At 39.2% G+C, this 17,583-nt stretch overlaps 1 long non-coding RNA gene across 2 annotated transcripts; it reads left to right on the top strand.

Moving 5' to 3' along the window:
- Positions 1 to 173: 173 nt before the first annotated feature.
- LOC134485160 (uncharacterized) lies at positions 174 to 16,806 on the top strand. Of its 2 annotated transcripts, XR_010063126.1 has the most exons (3): positions 174 to 15,626; positions 16,420 to 16,517; positions 16,609 to 16,806. It is a non-coding gene; the product is annotated as an uncharacterized LOC134485160 (long non-coding RNA). The 2 variants fall into 2 exon arrangements; XR_010063125.1 differs by having other exon boundaries at positions 174 to 16,517.
- The last annotated feature ends 777 nt before the right edge of the window (positions 16,807 to 17,583 follow it).

Below are 17,583 nucleotides of genomic sequence, written 5' to 3' on the forward strand. Positions count from 1 at the left end.
CAAGCAACCAGAGCTTCCAGGGACTAAGCCACTACCTAAAGACTATACATGGACTGACCCTGGACTCTGTCCCCATAGGTAGCAATGAATATCCTAGTAAGAGCACCAGTGGAAGGGGAAGCCCTGGGTCCTGCTAAGACTGAACCCCCAGTGAACTAGACTATGCGGGGAGGGTGGCAATGGGGGGAGGTTTGGGAGGGGAACACCCATAAGGAAGGGGAGGGGGGAGGGTGATGTTTGTCCGGAAACCGGGAAAGGGAATAACACTTGAAATGTATATAAGAAATACTCAAGTTAATAATAAAAATAAATAAATAAATAAATAAATAAATACTCTTAAAAAAAAAAGAAATACTCAAGTTAATAAAAAAAATGAGCCTTCAACTTAATCATAATAAAAAAAATAAAATAAATTATATAATATATATTAAAATTTTTAAACATTTCTGCTTTATCAGTGCCTATGTGGTGGTCTTGGATAGGCTTGCCTTGCAGCAGTAGAGGCAAGAAAATAATGAGTTCAAGGTCATCTCACTTCATATTGCCTTCAAGGCCAAACTGGCCTGTGTGAGACTTTGTCTAAAAAGTAAACAAAATTATAAAGGGAGTTGCTGTGCTTTTATGCCTGATTAGGAGGCACGTGACATGACCTCACGTTGTCTCAGTCTTAGTGCTAAAATTAAGGCAAGGCACACTAAATGTGATTTAAATGAGGCACCTCCTTTGAAAAATGGTCTAATTGTAGAGTAATACATTTAAAGAATATGAATTACATGTTCCCCAGCCAATGATTACCTAGTTAACAAAATCAGTTCATGATCCTTACACAATTGGGAAATTATGATTGTAAAATGGTTATTTTCTAATTTTCCCAGTCCATTTTTATTCATTCACCCTTTTTATCAGGATTACATGTATGTGTGAATGATTACAGACTCAGAATTTGTTTAAATACCTTTTTATCTATTTATCTATCATCTCACTAGTAAACTAGGCTTGCCTGAATTTGTTTAAATACCTTATTTATCATCCATCCACCATCCATCCATCCATCTCACTAGGTAGACTAGGTTGACCTAAAACTCACAGCAATCCTTCTGCCTCTATCTCTCACATGCTAATTTACATGCTAGTTCCACAATGTCAAGTTCTTGATGCTTGAAATCCTTGCAGGATATTCTGAAGAACTAGAATTTCATTCTGTTTTACTGCTTGACCTTTATTCACCTGCATCTAATCTTCATTGCAAGTGTGTGATAAAATTTTTAAAACCTTTTAAGCTTTTTTTGAAACCTCATAGTTATTGAAGTGTGTTTTGTTTCTACTACTTCCGAGTTGCCTCTTGGTACCCAACCTGTGTGTGTGAAGATGTGGGCCTCTTGTCTTCCAGGGTGTTCTTTTCTGTAAAACCAGCTTTATCATGATAGTGCTCACTGAGTCGGGGAATTTTCTCAGATTGTGGTTCAGGAAACGTTTTTCTTCTTTTAAAGAGAACAGCAACTTAGCAAGATAATTGATCTGTGGTAAGAAAACACAGCCCCTGAGTGCTCTGTATGTGTTTTCCTAGGCTCTTTTCTTCCCACCCTTGGCTATTAGGTCTGGCATTCTAGCTGCATGGATCTAAAGCTCTTTGAATTAGTAATCTGAGAAATTAAGTAACTCTGTCTTGCTTTGATCTGCTGATGAGAGACATATCAATTTCCAGCTCAGGGATACTGCCTCTTGTCACTCCAGGGAAATTGTTTTACATTAATTTCTCTACTGGCATATGCTTAAGTTTTTCACATCTGCTTGGCCGCACAATATTCACAGGCTGGATTGACATCTGTGCCACTCACCAGGTCTTGTTCTCAGATGCTTGTACAAGACGGATGGTCTTGTAGCGCTGCGTCCTCATGGGTCGGGACCAGTCCCACACAGCAGCACAATGCTGTTGAGATCTTCAAGGTATGACAGCCTCACATTAGTCTTCAGACCATGCCAGTCTCTGGTGATACTGTAGTTATCATTGTTAACTGAGAGATATTGGAACAATTTGTTTTTTAAAAAATCTATTAAGTTTACAAAACTGGATTTTGGGTCTGTATCATTCCTAAATTTTAATTATAAAATGCTTCCCACATTTTTCTTTTTTTATATGTAGCTTTGTGCTCTGTAGCTCTGGATGGTTTAGAACTATGTATATAGCCCAGGCTGGCTTCAGACTGGTAGCATTCTGTCTCTAACATGCAAGCCCTGGGACTGTGAATGTATGCCACCATGCGTGGTCTTTTAAAACATTCTTTCCTCATGAAAAGTGAAAGTGATGGTATTTTTCTTTAATGATTTTTTGGTTTTAAATTATGTTATTGGTATATATACAATATGGAGATATCTTTTTATGCATGGAGTTTTTAGTAAGTGCACAGCTAGAATTTATATTAAGTTTAATTAAATCTACAAAACAAAATGCAAATTAAAATATTAACTTAATATGGAAGATTACATTCTCATTCTTATTTTGTTTAAAGAAAGATATAACTTAAGGGAGATGACTTGGTCTGTGAAAGATGTGCTGTACAAACGCGAGGGCCTGCATTTAGATCCCAAGGATGCATATAATATCAGGAAGCTTCAGGTTCAATGAGAGAGACACTGTGTCAACGAAATGGTAGATAGCAGTTGAAAAAGACATCCAACATCAATCTCTGGCTTCTACATACATGTGCAGTCACCCACACAAACACATACAGACAGATATCAGACACATGTATAAAAACAAGTTGCAACACTTAGTCCTCAAGATTTTTAAAGTAACAGAGAAAATTTTTTAAAAAATGTAGAAGTCAAAATCTGGAGACAATGTTCTGTCATTTCCCCAAGTTAAGGCTTATGTGAAATTTTTGCCTGTATCATGTCTCTAGGGATTGAGATCAGAGATTTGATTTTTTTTCTTATCTTGTGAGTTATTTGTTTTGATCTGTGTTGCTATCCCCACGAATGTTTCATTTCATCCACACTGTTCAGCTCTTGTATACTTTCTACATTGACATTGTCTACTCCATGTTCCTCTGATCACAAAGGCTGGCCAATAGTAATGAGCAGTTTATAATCATCAGCCAGACTTTCCTGGCTCTTATCATGGCATACCATGAGGTATTTCTCACTGTACAAGTTCTCCTCTGATTGTTTCTAGAAGTCACCTGTGAGTGTTAATGACTCTCTTAGGCTCACTAATCATGGGCTCCTCTGTGGCCCTTGTCACAGCAACAGGTGGCTCGTCAGCACTGATGCTTAAATAAAAGCACTGAATAAATATTGAAAGATGGGAGAATGGCTATTTACTGATTCTGAGTAGAATTTTAGATGGAAACTAGAAGCCATCAAGTATGCTAATGTAATAGAACTAAGCAAGTGGAAGACAGCAAGCATCCAGCAAAACTACATTGGGAGGTGGTTTTTTTTATTTATTAGATATTTTTAATTCAAATTTTAAATGTCATCCCATTTCACAGTTTCTGCTCCAGAAACCAGCTATCCCATCCCTCCTCCCGTGTTTCATGAGGGTGCTCCCTCACCTACCCACCCAATCCCTCCCACCTCCTACCCTGGCATTCCCCTACACTGGGGTGTCGAGCCTCGACAGGACAAGGGCCTCTCCTCCCATTAATGCCCAACAAGGCCATCCTCTGCTACATATGTGGCTGGAGCCATAGGTCTATCCCTGTGTATTCTTGGGACGGTGGTTTTGTCCCTGAATTCTCTCGGAGGGGTCTGGTTGGTTGATATTGTTGCTCTTTTTATGGGGTTGCAAACCCCTTCAGCTCCTTCAGTCCTTTCTCTAACTCCTCCATTGGGGACTCCGTTGTCAGTCCAATGAGTAGCTGCCAGCATTGCCCTCTGTATTTGTCAGGCTGTGGCAGAGCCTCTCAGGAGACAGCTATATCAGGCTCCTGTCAGCATGCACTTCTTGGCATCCACAATATTGTCTGGGTTGGATGTCTGTGTATGGGCTGGATCCCCAGGTGGGGCAGGCTCTGGATGGCCTTTCCTTCAGTCTTCACACTTTGTCTCCATAGTTCCTCCTGTGAGTATTTTTGTTCACCCTCCTAAGAAGGTCTGAATGATCCACACTTCGGTCTTCCTTCTTGAGGTTTGTGAATTGTTAGGTATTCTAAGCTTTTGGGCTAATATCCACATATCAGTGACTGTATACCATGGTGTTCTTTTGTGACTGGGTTACTTCACTTAGGATGCTATTTTCTAGTTCCATACTTTTGCCTAAGAACTTCATGAAGTCATTGTTTTTAATACCTGAGTATTATTCCATTTTGTAAATGTACCACATTTTCTGTATCCATTCCTCTGTTGAAGAGCATCTGGGTTCTTTCTAGCTCCTGGCTATTATAAATAAGGCTGCTATGAACATAGTCGAGCATGTGACTTTGTTGTATGTTGGAGCATCTTTTGGGTATATGCCCAGGAGTGGTATAGCTGGATCTTCAGATAATACTATGTCCAATTTTCTGAGGAACCTCGAGACTGATTTCCAGAGTAGTTGTACCAGCTTGAAATCCCACCAACAATAGAGGAAAGTTCCTCTTTCTCCCCACCTTTGCCAACATCTACTGTCATCTGAGGTTTTTATCTTAGCCATTCTGTCTGGTGTGAGGTGGAATCTCAGGGTGGTTTTGATTTTTCTGATAACTAAGGATGTTAAACATTTCTTTAGGTGCGTCTCGGCCATTCAATAGTCCTCGGTTGAAAATTCTTCATTTAGCTCTATACCCCATTTTTAATAGGGTTATTTGTCTCTCTGGAGTCTAACTTCATGAGTTCTTTGTATATTTTAGATATTAGCCCTCTGTCAGATGTAGGATTGGTAAAGATCTTTTCCCAATCTGTTGGTTGTCATTTTGTCCTAATGACAGTGTCCTTTGCCTTACAGAAGCTTTGCAATTTTATGAGGTCCTATTTGTGGACTCTTGATCTTAGAGCATGAGCCATTGGTGTTCTGTTCAGGAAAATTTCCCTAGTGGCTATTTGTTTGAGGCTATATCCCCACTTTCTCTTCTATTAGTTTGAGTGTATCTGGTTTTATGTGGAGGTCCTTGATCCCCTTGGACTTGAGCTTTGTACAGGACGGTAAGAATGGATCGATTTGCATTCTTCTACATGCTGACCTCCAGTTAAACCAGCACCATTTGTTACAAATGCTGTCTTTTTTCCATGGGATGATTTTAGCTCCTTTGTCAAAGATCAAGTGACCGTAGATATGTGGGTTTATTTCTGGGTCTTCAATTCTGTTCCATTGATCTACCTGCCTGTCTCTGTATCTATACCATACAATTTTTAATCACTAATGTTCTGTAATACTGCTTGAAGTCAGGGATGGTGATTCCCCCCAGAAGTTCTTTTATTGTTGAGTATAGTTTTCACTATCCTAGGTTTTTGTTATTCCAAATGAATTTGTAAATTTCTCTTTCTAACTCTATGAAGAATTTAGTTGGAATTTTGATGGGGATTGCATTGAATCTGTAGATTGCTTTTGGCAAGATGGCAAGTTTTACAATATTAATCCTGCTAATCCATGAACATGGGAGATCTTTCCATCTTCTGAGATCTTCAATTTCTTTCTTCAGAAACTTGAAATTGTCATACAGATCTTTCACTTGCTTGATTAGAATTACCCCAAGGTATTTTATATTATTTGTAACTACTTTGAAAGATATCTTTCCCCTAATTTCTTTCTCAGCCTGTTTATCCTTTGAGTAGAGGCAGGCTACTGATTTGTTTGAGTTATTTTTTTATCCAACCACTTTGGTAAAGTTGTTTATCAGCTGTAGGAGTTCTCTGATGGAGTTTTTGGGGTCACTTAAGGATACTGTCATATCATCTGCAAATAGTGATACTTTGACTTCTTCCTTTCCAATTTATATCCCTTTGCCCTCTTTTTGTTATCTAATTTTTCTGGCTAGGACTTTAACTGCTATATTGAATAGGTAGAGAGAGAGTGGGCAGCCTTGTCTAATCCCTGATTTTAGTAGGATTGCTTCAAGTTTCTCCGCATTTAGCTTGATGTTGGGTACTGTTTTGCTACATATTACTTTTACTATGTTTAGGTATAGGCCTTGAATTCCTGATCTTTCCAAGACATTTATCATGAAGGGATGTTCAATTTTGTCCAAGACATTTATCATGAAGGGGTATTCAATTTTGTCAAATGCTTTCTCAGCATCTAATAAGATGATCAAGTAGTTTTTTTTCTTTCAGTTTGTCTTTATAGTGGATTATGTTGATGGATTTCCATATATTGTACCATACCTGCATCCCAGGGATTAAGCCTACTGGATCATGATGGATGATTGTTTTGATGTGTTCTTGGATTTTGTTGCAAGAATCTTATTGAGTATTGTTGCTTCAATATTCATAAGGGACACTGGTCTGAAGTCTTTATGGGTCTTTGTGTGGTTTAGGTATAAGTGTAATTGTGTCTTCATAGAATTATGTAGTGTTCCTTCTATTTCTATTTTATAGAATAATTTAGAGAATATTGGTATTAGGTCTTCTATGAAGGTCTGATAGAATTTAGCACTAAACCCATCTGGTCCTGGCTTTCTTTGGTTGGTAGACTTTTAATGACTGCTTCTATTTTTTAGGAGTTATAAAACTGTTTATGGTTTATATGGTCCTGATTAAATGTTGTTCCCTGATATCTATCTAGAAAATTTTCTATTTCCTCCAAACTTTCCAGTTTTCTTGAGTAAAGGGTTTTATACTAGGATCTGATGATATTTTGGATTTCCTCAGTTTCTTTTCTTATGTTTACATTTTCATTTCTGATTTTGTTAATTTGGATACTATCCCTGCACCCTCTGGTTCAGCTAAGGGTTTATCTATCTTCTTTATTTTCTAAAAGAACCAGTTCTTAGTTTTGTTGATTCTTTGTATAGACATGTCTATCCTTATCTTTTTTGATAACTTTTGGTTGAAAGTTGATTTTATTCGATATTAGAATGGCTACTTCAGCTTGTTCCTTGGGATCATTTGCTTGGAAAATTTTTTCCCAGCCTTTTACTCTGAGAAAGTGTCTGTCTTCAACACTGACGCATGTTTCCTGTATGCAGCAAAATGCTGGGTCTTCTTTATGTATCCAGTCTTTTAGTCTATGTCTTTTTGTTGGTGAATTGAGTCCATTGATGTTGAAAGATATTAGGGACCAATGATGATTGTTTCCTGTTTTGTTTTTTTTTGTTTGTTTGTTTATTTTTTGTTTTATTAGAGATGGAATTATGTTTGTGTAACTATCTTCTTTTGGGTTAGTTGAAAGAAGATTACTTTCTTGGTTTTTCCAGGGTGTAGTTTCCTACCTTGTGTTGCAGTTTTCCATCTAGTATCCTCTGTAGGGCTGGATTTGTAGAAATATATTGTGTATATATTGTGCAATATATTGGTTTTGTCATGGAATATCTTGGTTTCTCCATCTATGTAAGTTGAAAGTTTTGCTGGATACAGTAGCCTGGGCTAGCATTTGTGTTCTCTTAGGATCTGTATGACATCGGTCCAGGATCTTCTAGCTTTCATATTCTCTGTTCAGGAGTTTGGTGTAATTCTGATAGGTCTGCATTTATATGTTACTTGACCTTTCTCCCTTACTGCTTTTAATATTCTTTGTTTATTGCATTTGGTGTTTTGACTATTATGTGACAGGAGGAATTTCTTTTCTGGTCCAGTCTATTTGGAGTTCTGTACACTTTCTTGTATGTTTATGGCATCTCTTTCTTTAGGTTAGGGAAGTTTTCTTCTATAATTTTGTTGAAGATTCTTACTGGCCCTTTCAGTTGGGAATCCTTTCTCTCTCCTATACCTGCTATCTTTAGGTTTGGTCTTTTCATTGTGTCTTGGATTTCCTGGATGTTTTTTGGGTTAGGGTCTTTTTGCGTTTTACAGTTTCTTTGACTGTTGTGTCAATGTTTTCTATGTTATCTTCTGCCCCTGAGATTCTCTCTTTTATCTCTTGTATTCTGTTTTTGATGCTTGCATCTATGACTCCTAATCTCTTTCCTAGGTTTTCTATCTCCAGGGTTGTCTCCCTTTGTGCTTTCTTCATGGTTTCTATTTCCATTTTTAGATCCTGGATACTTTTGTTCAATTCCTTCACCTTTTTGGTTATGTTTCCCTCTAATTCTTTAAGGGATTTTTGTGTTTCCTCTTTAAGGGCTTCTACCTGTTTACCTGTGTTCTCCTGCATTTCTTTAAGGGAGTTATTTATGTCCTTTTTAATGTCCTCTATTATCATCATGAGATGTGATTTACATCAAAATCTTGCTTTTCAAGTGTTCTGGGGTATCCAGGATTTGCAGTGGTGGGATGCCACTGGGTTCTGAAGATGCCAAGTGGCCTTGGTTTCTGTTGATTAGGTAGTTGTGCTTTCCTCTCGCCATCTGGTTGTCTCTGATGTTAGCTGGTCTTGCTGTCTCTGACAGTGGCTTGACCCTCCTCTGAGTCTGTGTGTCAGCACAGACCAGCTCTCTCCTGGAGGGATTTAGGTATTAAGAGCTGTGGCACAGGGTCAGTTCTGGGTGCAGACAGAAACCAGAAGCATTTGGGGACTTTTCATTGTCAAAGTAATTGTGCTACTTTTTCCTATTACTATGAGAAAATATTCTAACACAGTTGACTAAAGAGAAAAGGAATTTATTTTGGCTCAGTGGTTTAGGTTGTACTCCATCATTACAAAGAAATCACATCAGTAGAAGTTTGAGGCACTGCATTCATAGCATAAAGCAAAGAGTACCAACGCTTGTGCTCATTTTCTCCTTTCTATCAGACTAAGATCAAACCCAGGAATGGTGCCAACCACAATAATTAACCTACTGAAGATAATCTCTGCAGGCATAACCCAGATGTCCATCTCCTGGGTAGGTCTAGATCTTGTCAGGTTGGCAACTGAGATTAAACATCATAAAAGAAGCAATAAAGAAATAAACAGTTTGAAGCCAGAAGTCTTTTCAGCAGTGAAACTATAGTATCACTGAAGAAAAGACAGACAGAATCTGACAGTTTTAAGTAAGTTTATTACTTTGTGTTAGTTCCCATTCATATCTGTCCTTGCCTGAATATTTTATTTTGTGCCTATTCATAATTATTCTTGCCTGAATTCAGCCCAGAGCCTGTAGGTTGGACATACTTTAAATTAAGCAAAGTAAGATATGAGAGAAGTGAGTGTAGGAGTTTGTCTTTCCTGTGTAGTTAGAGGTCACATCCACTGGTTTTAATAAATGCCAAGCTCATTCAGTGATTATTTTCCAGCAGGTAATTCAGAAGTTACACATAATTATGATTATCACTCCAAGACTTTACCTTAGCAATAGAATGCTTCTGAGATTTATATTAAGAAAGAACAGGCCAGATGATGCCAAGAAGTGCATGCTGACAGGAGCCCGATATAGCTGTCTTCTGAGAGGCTCTGCCAGAGCATGACAAATAGAGAGGTGAATGCTAGCAGTGAACCATTGAACTGAGAACGGGGTCCCCATTGGAGGAGTTAGAAAAAGGACTGAAGGAGCTGAAGAGGTTTGCAACCCCATAAGAACAATAATACCAACCAACCAGAGCTCCCAGGGACTAAACCACCATCCAAAGAGTACACATGGACAGACTCATGGCTCCAGCTGCATATGTAGCAGAGGATGGCTTTGTTGGGCACCAATGGGAAGAGAATCCCTTAGTCCTGCCAAGGCTGGACGCCCCCAGTGTAGGGAATATTAGGGTGGGAAGGCAGGAAGGGGTGGGTGATTGGAGAGGGGGAACACCCTTATAGAAGAAGGGAGAGGGGTATGGGATAGGGAGTTTATGGATGGGAAACCAGGAAAGGGATAATATTTGAAATGTAAATTAAAAAATATTCAATAAGGAAGGAAGGAAGGAAGGAAGGAAGAAAGAAAGAAAGAAAGAAAGAAAGAAAGAAAGAAAGAAAGAAAGAAAGAAAGAAAGAGAGAGAGAAAGAAAGAGAGAGAAAGACAGAAAGAAAGAGAAAGAAAGAGAGAGAGAAAGAAAGAAAGAAAGAAAGAAAGAAAGAAAGAAAGAAAAGGAAGGTAGGAAGAAAGAATGAACAAATGGATGAACAGGCCAGCTTCATAAACTGATAGTGCCACAAGGTGGAGGTCCAAAAATATTACAGCAGGTTCAATATTAAGATACTCAGCTCCTTTATCTGCCTTAGAATGGAGAGATCACTAGAACAGAAGGATTGCTAAACATTGTGGATAAATGTTCAATGTTAGAAAGGAAAGGAAGCATTTCAAACTCAGCTAGTTTGTTTTAATTGCAAGGAAAACTAAAACAAAACAAACACATCTGCATGAATTTACACATACATTTGCTTTTATGTACACAGTTAAGGAGAGGAAGATATTTAGCAAGCCACAAATGTTTTCTTTCTGGACAGTAGGATTACTGAGGACAGTTGTTGCCTTTTCGATTGCTTTGGTTTGGGTTTAATTTAAAAAAAAAAAAACTCACATTGCCCAAGCTATGTTGCTAAGGATGATCCTCCTGCCTCCACTTTTAAGAGTCCTGGGATTATAGGCTTTTACCAATACATATAGCTAGATAGATATATAGCTAGATTTTTTTCTTTTTCTATTTTTGAAAATTAAGCTTGTTTTTAAAACAATTTTACACATATACAAAATGCATACTGACAGTCTCAGGTTCACCCTCCCCCATTTCCCTAGCACTCTGTTTACTTACTTCCCTACAAATCTCTCATATTCATGTTTGTTAGGTTTGTTTTGTGACCCAGGGTCATCTGAATGGTCAGAGTTTGGAGATATTATGAGAGTTTAATGAGTTCAGGAGTAGGCACACAATTGAAGAGTACCCCTTCCCATAAATAAAGAATATTTCTACAGTATGGGGTAGAACCCCATGACTCTTCTCCTATCCATGACTGGTGATTTGCAGTGCTGGTATGGTGCAGGTCCTATGCAGTAACTGTAGTTGGTATAAGCTCATTATCCTCGTCAAGTTCTATTGCTGTGAAGGGACACCCTGACAACAGCAACTCTTATAAAGAAAAGCACTTCATTGTGGCTTGCTTACAGTTCAGATGTTTACTCCATTTTCAGCATAATGAGAAGGAACATGGTGGCACACAGGCAGACATGGTGCTGGAGAGGTAGCTGTGAGTTCTACATCTCAGTCAGCAGGCAGCAGGAAGAGAAAGTGACACTGGGCTTAGTTTGAGCATTTGAATGAAACCTCAAAGCCCACCTCCAATGACACACTTTTTCCAACAAGGCCACAGCTCTTAGTAGTATTATTCCCTAGGAGCCTAGGGAGGGGCACTTTCATTTAGAGCTCCTCCCATGGTTGTCATGGTGCTTTGCAGCCCTTTACTCCATCTTCCAGTTCTCATGTCTGCTTCTGATTTCAATCTGCTCGCTCTCCAACTACAACACCAAGAGGATCAGAATCAACATGACCCTCCTATTATCATCCAAACAGCTCTGATGCAGTCTCCCTAGGAATTCTGAGATCTGTTCCAGACAGGCACAGGGTATTGTTCTCATCAGAGAGTGCTTCTGTTTTGTATGGAGTATTTTGAGAAAAATATGTAAAGCACTTAGGAGAGAAATAAACACAATTATGGCAGTTAACAAAAGATAGATGCTATAATAGTGATGACGACGATGACAACGACGCCGATGATGATGATAATCTATTATGAGTTATATTCAAACCTAAGATAAATCTGCATTTTAATACGGCATCCAACCTATCAAAGTGACAGTGTGACACTAAGGGCTGTATAGAAGTATAAGGGTTTAAATTTTTATTTTAAAATTATATTCATTTGTTTATTATTTATTGATTTATTTAGGAGCAGAAACTGAAGGAATGGCCAACCAATAACTTGAGTCCTATCCCATAGACAAGGACCAATCCCTGACACTATATTGATACTCTGTTATGCTTGCAGACTGGAGTCTAGCATGGGTGTCCTCTGAGAGGCTACACCAAGCAGCTGGCTCAGACATATTGCAGTCACCCACAGCCAAACAATGACTCTTATGAAAGAACAGGAGGACGGATTGCAGCCTCTAAGGGAATATTACTCCACAGAGTCAACTAACATGGACCCTTGGGGCTCTCATAGACTGAACTAACAACCAAAGAATATACATGGGCTGGACCTAGGCTTCCTTGCACATATGTAGCATCTTGGTCTTCATGTGGGTCCCAAACAACTGGAGTTGTGGAAGGGTCTACCCCAAAAGCTGTTGCCTGTACTCGGGATATGTTCTTCTAGCTGGGCTGCCTTGTGTGACCTTGGTGGGAGAGAATGCACTAGCTTCAGAGAGTTGATGTGCCAGGGTGGGGAGATACCCAGGGGGTCCCTCACCTGCTCAGAAGAGAAGGGAAGAGGGCATGGGGAAGTGGAAGGGGAAGGGGAGGGGAAGGACTGTGGGAGAGGGTGACCAGAAGGGGCACAGTGATCAAAATATGAAGTGGATAAGTAAAAAATAAATAAAATTACATGTATTTATGTTCTGTGTGTTTATCTGTCCCACATTACAAGTAAAGGTCAGATGACAACTTTCAGGAGCTGATTCTCTCCTTCTATCATGTTGGTTTTAAGGACTGAAGTCAGATTGTAAAGCTTGGGTGTAAGTGTTTTTAGTCACTAGACCATCTTATTGGCCCTGTGTTTTTGAGATGGCCACATAGTCTTGAATTTTCTATACTATGATGACCCTGAACTTCTGATCATCCTGCCTCTACTCACCAAGTGCTGAGATTGAACCTTGTGTATGCTAGACAAGCACTCTACCACCTGAACTATAGTCTAGGCCCCAAGTTTTCATATATATGTGAGTATGACGTATGTACTGAGGAAGACATCAAAAGAGCTATCCTCTATCTTTTTAAACATGATTTCTTGCTGAACCTGGAGCTACCCAGTGGACAGCAAGCTCCACGGAGCCTCCTGACCTTCCCCTCCATTGTTCTAGTGTTACAGGCCTCATAGCCATGCTTTTAAAATATATCCTTGGGATTTGAACTCAGGTCTTCATACTTGTACAGCAAGAACTCCTCTCTACTGAGCCATTTCTCTAGTCCCTCAGTTTCAACATTTTGATTTTGAGGGTAGACAAAGTCCAGTTTGCCAGAATGGAGCTCAGGCTTGTTGGGAGAAATGGTGAGGTATTCTTTCCATGAAAGGCATTGGGCACTAGAAATTGCAAACAAATTCAACAATGGCTGTCTCGCTATGTGAAGGGGAAGGAAACTGGAGAAGCATGAGCCTGATATGGAGGCAAGGCTTCCCTTGAGTTGGCTGGGGTTGCTGGTATGTTGGGACTCACAAGAGCATCCTACCAAAGGTTCCCATAGCACACAATGGCTGTAGACAGAGTCTGAGATGTAAGAGTTAATATGCTTTAAAGAGTCAACAGGGCTGGGCGTGAAGATGTACAAATGTAATCTTGATACCTGGCCAGAAGAGACAAAATATCTTCAGTTCCAGACCAGCACTGGCTACATAATAAGACTTGGTTTTGAAATTTCAGTGGGGTTACAGATACCTATGTGAGGTACTAATTTCACCTTCAACAGTGGGAGTCCTTGTTAGGAAGTATAAAGCAGCAGTGGCTACGGTAAGAGGGTATCTGGTGGGCCCATGTCTCACAGAGAAGTCACACCATATAACAGAACTGGGATAAGGGAGGTTTGTTTAGGGGAAGGGAGGGGAGTGAGGACCTGGAGAAGGGGTAGAGGCAGACAGAGCCATGAGGGCAGTGAAAGCAGAGACAGAGACGGAAGGACACAGAGAAAATGAGAGGCTGGCCAGAAACATATGAGAACATAAAGTGAGAGGGAGAGAGAAGGGGGTGGAGACAGGAAGAGGAAAAAGTCAACAAGTCCTCTTATACGCTGCCAGGCACGTATATGCAAATGAGGAAAATAAAATTGACATTGGATTTCTTATCAGATTCCTCAAATGCAAAAAGATACCATCCTAACTGCTCCCAGGATGTTGGAAGCATTTTCTTTTGACATAGAAGCAGAATACTGTGTGTTCTCTCATAAAGCGGAAAATGTATTCCATATTAATATATTCAGTGCAATTTCAAAGAAAATAACACAGACTAATCCTAAAACTTGTATGGCAAAACTGAGGACCCAAAGTAGCAAGCCATTCTTTTATAAGACAACTAAGGAAAATGCTTAGCTCATTACCATTGTGAGATGTATAGAGCAAATGAAGTCCTCAGTGTGTGTGTATTGTTGACATGAGCCTTCCTGTTGTGGGTTGGTCTGGTGATGCTATGTATTCAAGTGCTAACTATGGCCCCCAAGATCTGGTTGCCACTAGGAGGAGATTCTTACCTACACCAAGTGGTGCTAGGTAACCCTTGCTCTTCAATTTAAAGTTAATTGGTTAATAAAAGGCCAGAGCCTGGGGCAATAGGGAGAGAAAGGTAAAACTTGAGGATCCAGGTAGGGGTTTGAGAAGAGACCAGAGGAGGAAGGAGAAGGGACAGGGAGAGAGGAGGAGGCTGCCAGAGGAGATGGACCATGAGTTCACAGCCAGGAGAAACAGCAAGAAGGGACATATAACTGAGATGTAAGTTAAAATAGCTCCGAAACTCACTCAATCAAGGCTTACAGCTTGTAAATAAAATACCAGGACTATGTGTCTTTTATATGGGAATGCTAGAATATATAATTCATTTTACATTGCCTTATCAGGGACCCCACTGTCTCGACCCATGGGAATGAAAGGCTTTCCCTAGGTCAGAGTGTGGATGATGACTGTATACAAAAATGTTAACCATGGTCTCCTGGATGACTGCAGGCTGAGACAGCTAGCTCCCTTACAGAGAACTCCAACTGCGATTAGCTAAACCACCTCCTATCTCAGCAATAAATAAACAAAAATTAAAATAAACAATAAAGGTATACACACTGTGAGTTTCTAGGATGCTAGTTCCTCTCATCAGACAGCTTGGCTCCAGATCCCAGTCTTCTCTTCATTCCCCATCACCCAATCAGCTCAATCTTAAAGCTGTGCAGTTCATGGCAATGAGAGTAATTTATGTCAAAAAATTGCTACTCCTATAGAGTTAACATTATTATCATTATCTTCCAGTTTATTAAACCTTGAAATCTATGCCTTATTTAAATATTAATAACATCCTACTGAATATTACTACACAGCATGTACACAATTAATAAATAAAATTTATTCACTACAGATTAAATTTTCCCAAACATTTAAATGTTGATTTCAAACTTAATCAAACACTTCTAAATATTTAATTAGAATCTCTTGAGTATAGAGCAGCTTCTTAAATGCTCCGAAATCTATCAAGTTCACAAATGTATGATTATTGTAAAGCTAACCAGTTGCATAGAGTGCACATATGCAGGATATACATGTAGATTATACAATTCCTTATTCTTATTATATAGACTAGGTTCTTTTCTACAGTGTAATGATATGGTAGGCTAACTCATCTGTCATCTCATATTTTTGGCTCTCTCTATGGTTCACCCTACTGCTCATGCTGTAAGCTGACCTCTAGGTTTATCCTGCACGAGATGGACCATGAGCTCATGGCCAGGAGAAACATCAAGTAAGGTTTATACCCTTTGACCTACATCTTCCCAATTCACTAGCCCCTCCCCCACCCCTGCTAACAACTTTTGTGGGGTTTCAATACATTTTGCTCTTTTTAGTTTCCTCATATAGAATGCAGTATTTTTCTGTCTGTCTGTCTTACTTCACCTAACATAAATTCCAGGCTTATCCATTGCTTGCAAATTCAGGATTTCCTTCTTTTTGATATCCCATTATATGCATAAGCAATACTGTCTGTTCATTTATTGATGAATAATTGAGTTGCAACAGTGTCTTCGTTATTATGAATTATGCCATAAACAGTGGGGTACAGATATGTGTGAAGTATAGATTTCATACACACATACACACACACACACACACAGAGGGGGTTGGGGGAAGGAGGGAGAGAGAGAAAAGGACTCATGTATCCTATGATGGTTTACATCTTGATTTTTTTTAAAACTATGGTGTTTTTCACTCTATTAAATATTTGTATAATTAAACAAATCTGTATTCCCAGCAGCAGTGTCAAAGGATTCTCTTTTTTCCACATCCTCACCAACACACAGTTACTTCCCTCTGTTAACTGTCCCTGAGTGGACAGAGTTATAGCTCATCACACTTATGACTTGAACTCCATGTGACTTTGTATTTAGGGATTCTTTCTCTCTCCCCCCCACCCCTCTCAGACTGGGTCATATGTAGCTCAAGCTGTCCTCAAATCTGCTATGTAACCGAGAAAGACCTTGAACTTCTGCATCTCATTGTCTTCACTGTCTCATTGTCCTCATTGTCTTCACTGTCAGGTTATCTCCTACTTATTTAGTGCTTGAAGACTGAACCCAGGGCTTCTTACATCCTTGGCAAACAGTCTACCAACTGAGTACAGCCTCATCTTTACAAGGTCTTCATTTTTATGTTGATTTCTTAAAGCATTTGTCTTAAACATGACTTTAAGTAAGATTTTTACTTTCTTACCTTTCTAAATTTTTCAGGCTCCAAAGAAAACAGGAAGCGTGTGGGAGTTGCTAGACCTGGAGATCGACAGTCTTAGAGTTAGTCGGGACTCAAGACTGAGTTCCTCTCCTTAGTAAAGCTTTCCTTAGGTGTTTCCCATTTCTAGCCATCTTCTTGCTGTTAATTTTTGACCTGCGATACCTTTGCCAAATAAAACGTGTATGTTTTAGATGCCCAAATAGTGTCTGTCTGCTGTCCTGTGTTGTGTGTGATATGTAATTACATATGTTCTGCGTTGTGATATGTAATTACATAAGTAATAAGTAATATTTTAGGAACTTCTATTATGTTCACAAGAAGAAATTTAAGGCATGAAGACACTGCTTGCTGTTACCTAAAGGGCCCAATAAAAACCCAGAAACAGGTCCAGGCAGTGAAATGTGACATTGCTTGTGTGGCATTACTAATAGTGTAAGCACCAGTAACCAGTGGAGTAGCTCAATCTGGGACAACTGGGGTATATATAAAACGCATGTGTTACCTCAAATTGTGCTTAAAATAACTTCTTGTCCTATGACATGTGCATGTGAAGGCATACTTATACTTTTTGGGAAAATATGGGAAAGCATGTAAAATGGAAAAGGGAGAGAATTTCCTGACATACACCTCTAAGCATGTGACTGGTACTGAGTGATCCCTGATCAGTAGAGTGAGAACAGAAGATGCCTACCTTCAGGCTGCCGTCTGACCCATTCTTCCACATCCCTGCTTGAAATGTCAATGAGTTTGCCTACTTTTTGGTCACTCCCAGGAAGTAAAATTTTCAATTCATTTTTATTATTTTTGACAGTAAGATTCATAACCTATACTGCATAATTCTGCAGAAATTATAAATTCTTATTCAATGTGTAGCCTTTTCCCTCATACCAGGAGCATCAGAATTAGGTGCTTTCAGAGATGCAGGCAGTTCTTTGAGTATTTCCTCCTTCTGGATTCCCAGATGATGTTTGACT

The sequence above is a fragment of the Rattus norvegicus genome, chromosome 1, assembly GCF_036323735.1.
Source record: "Rattus norvegicus strain BN/NHsdMcwi chromosome 1, GRCr8, whole genome shotgun sequence".
Taxonomy (NCBI): domain Eukaryota; kingdom Metazoa; phylum Chordata; class Mammalia; order Rodentia; family Muridae; genus Rattus; species Rattus norvegicus.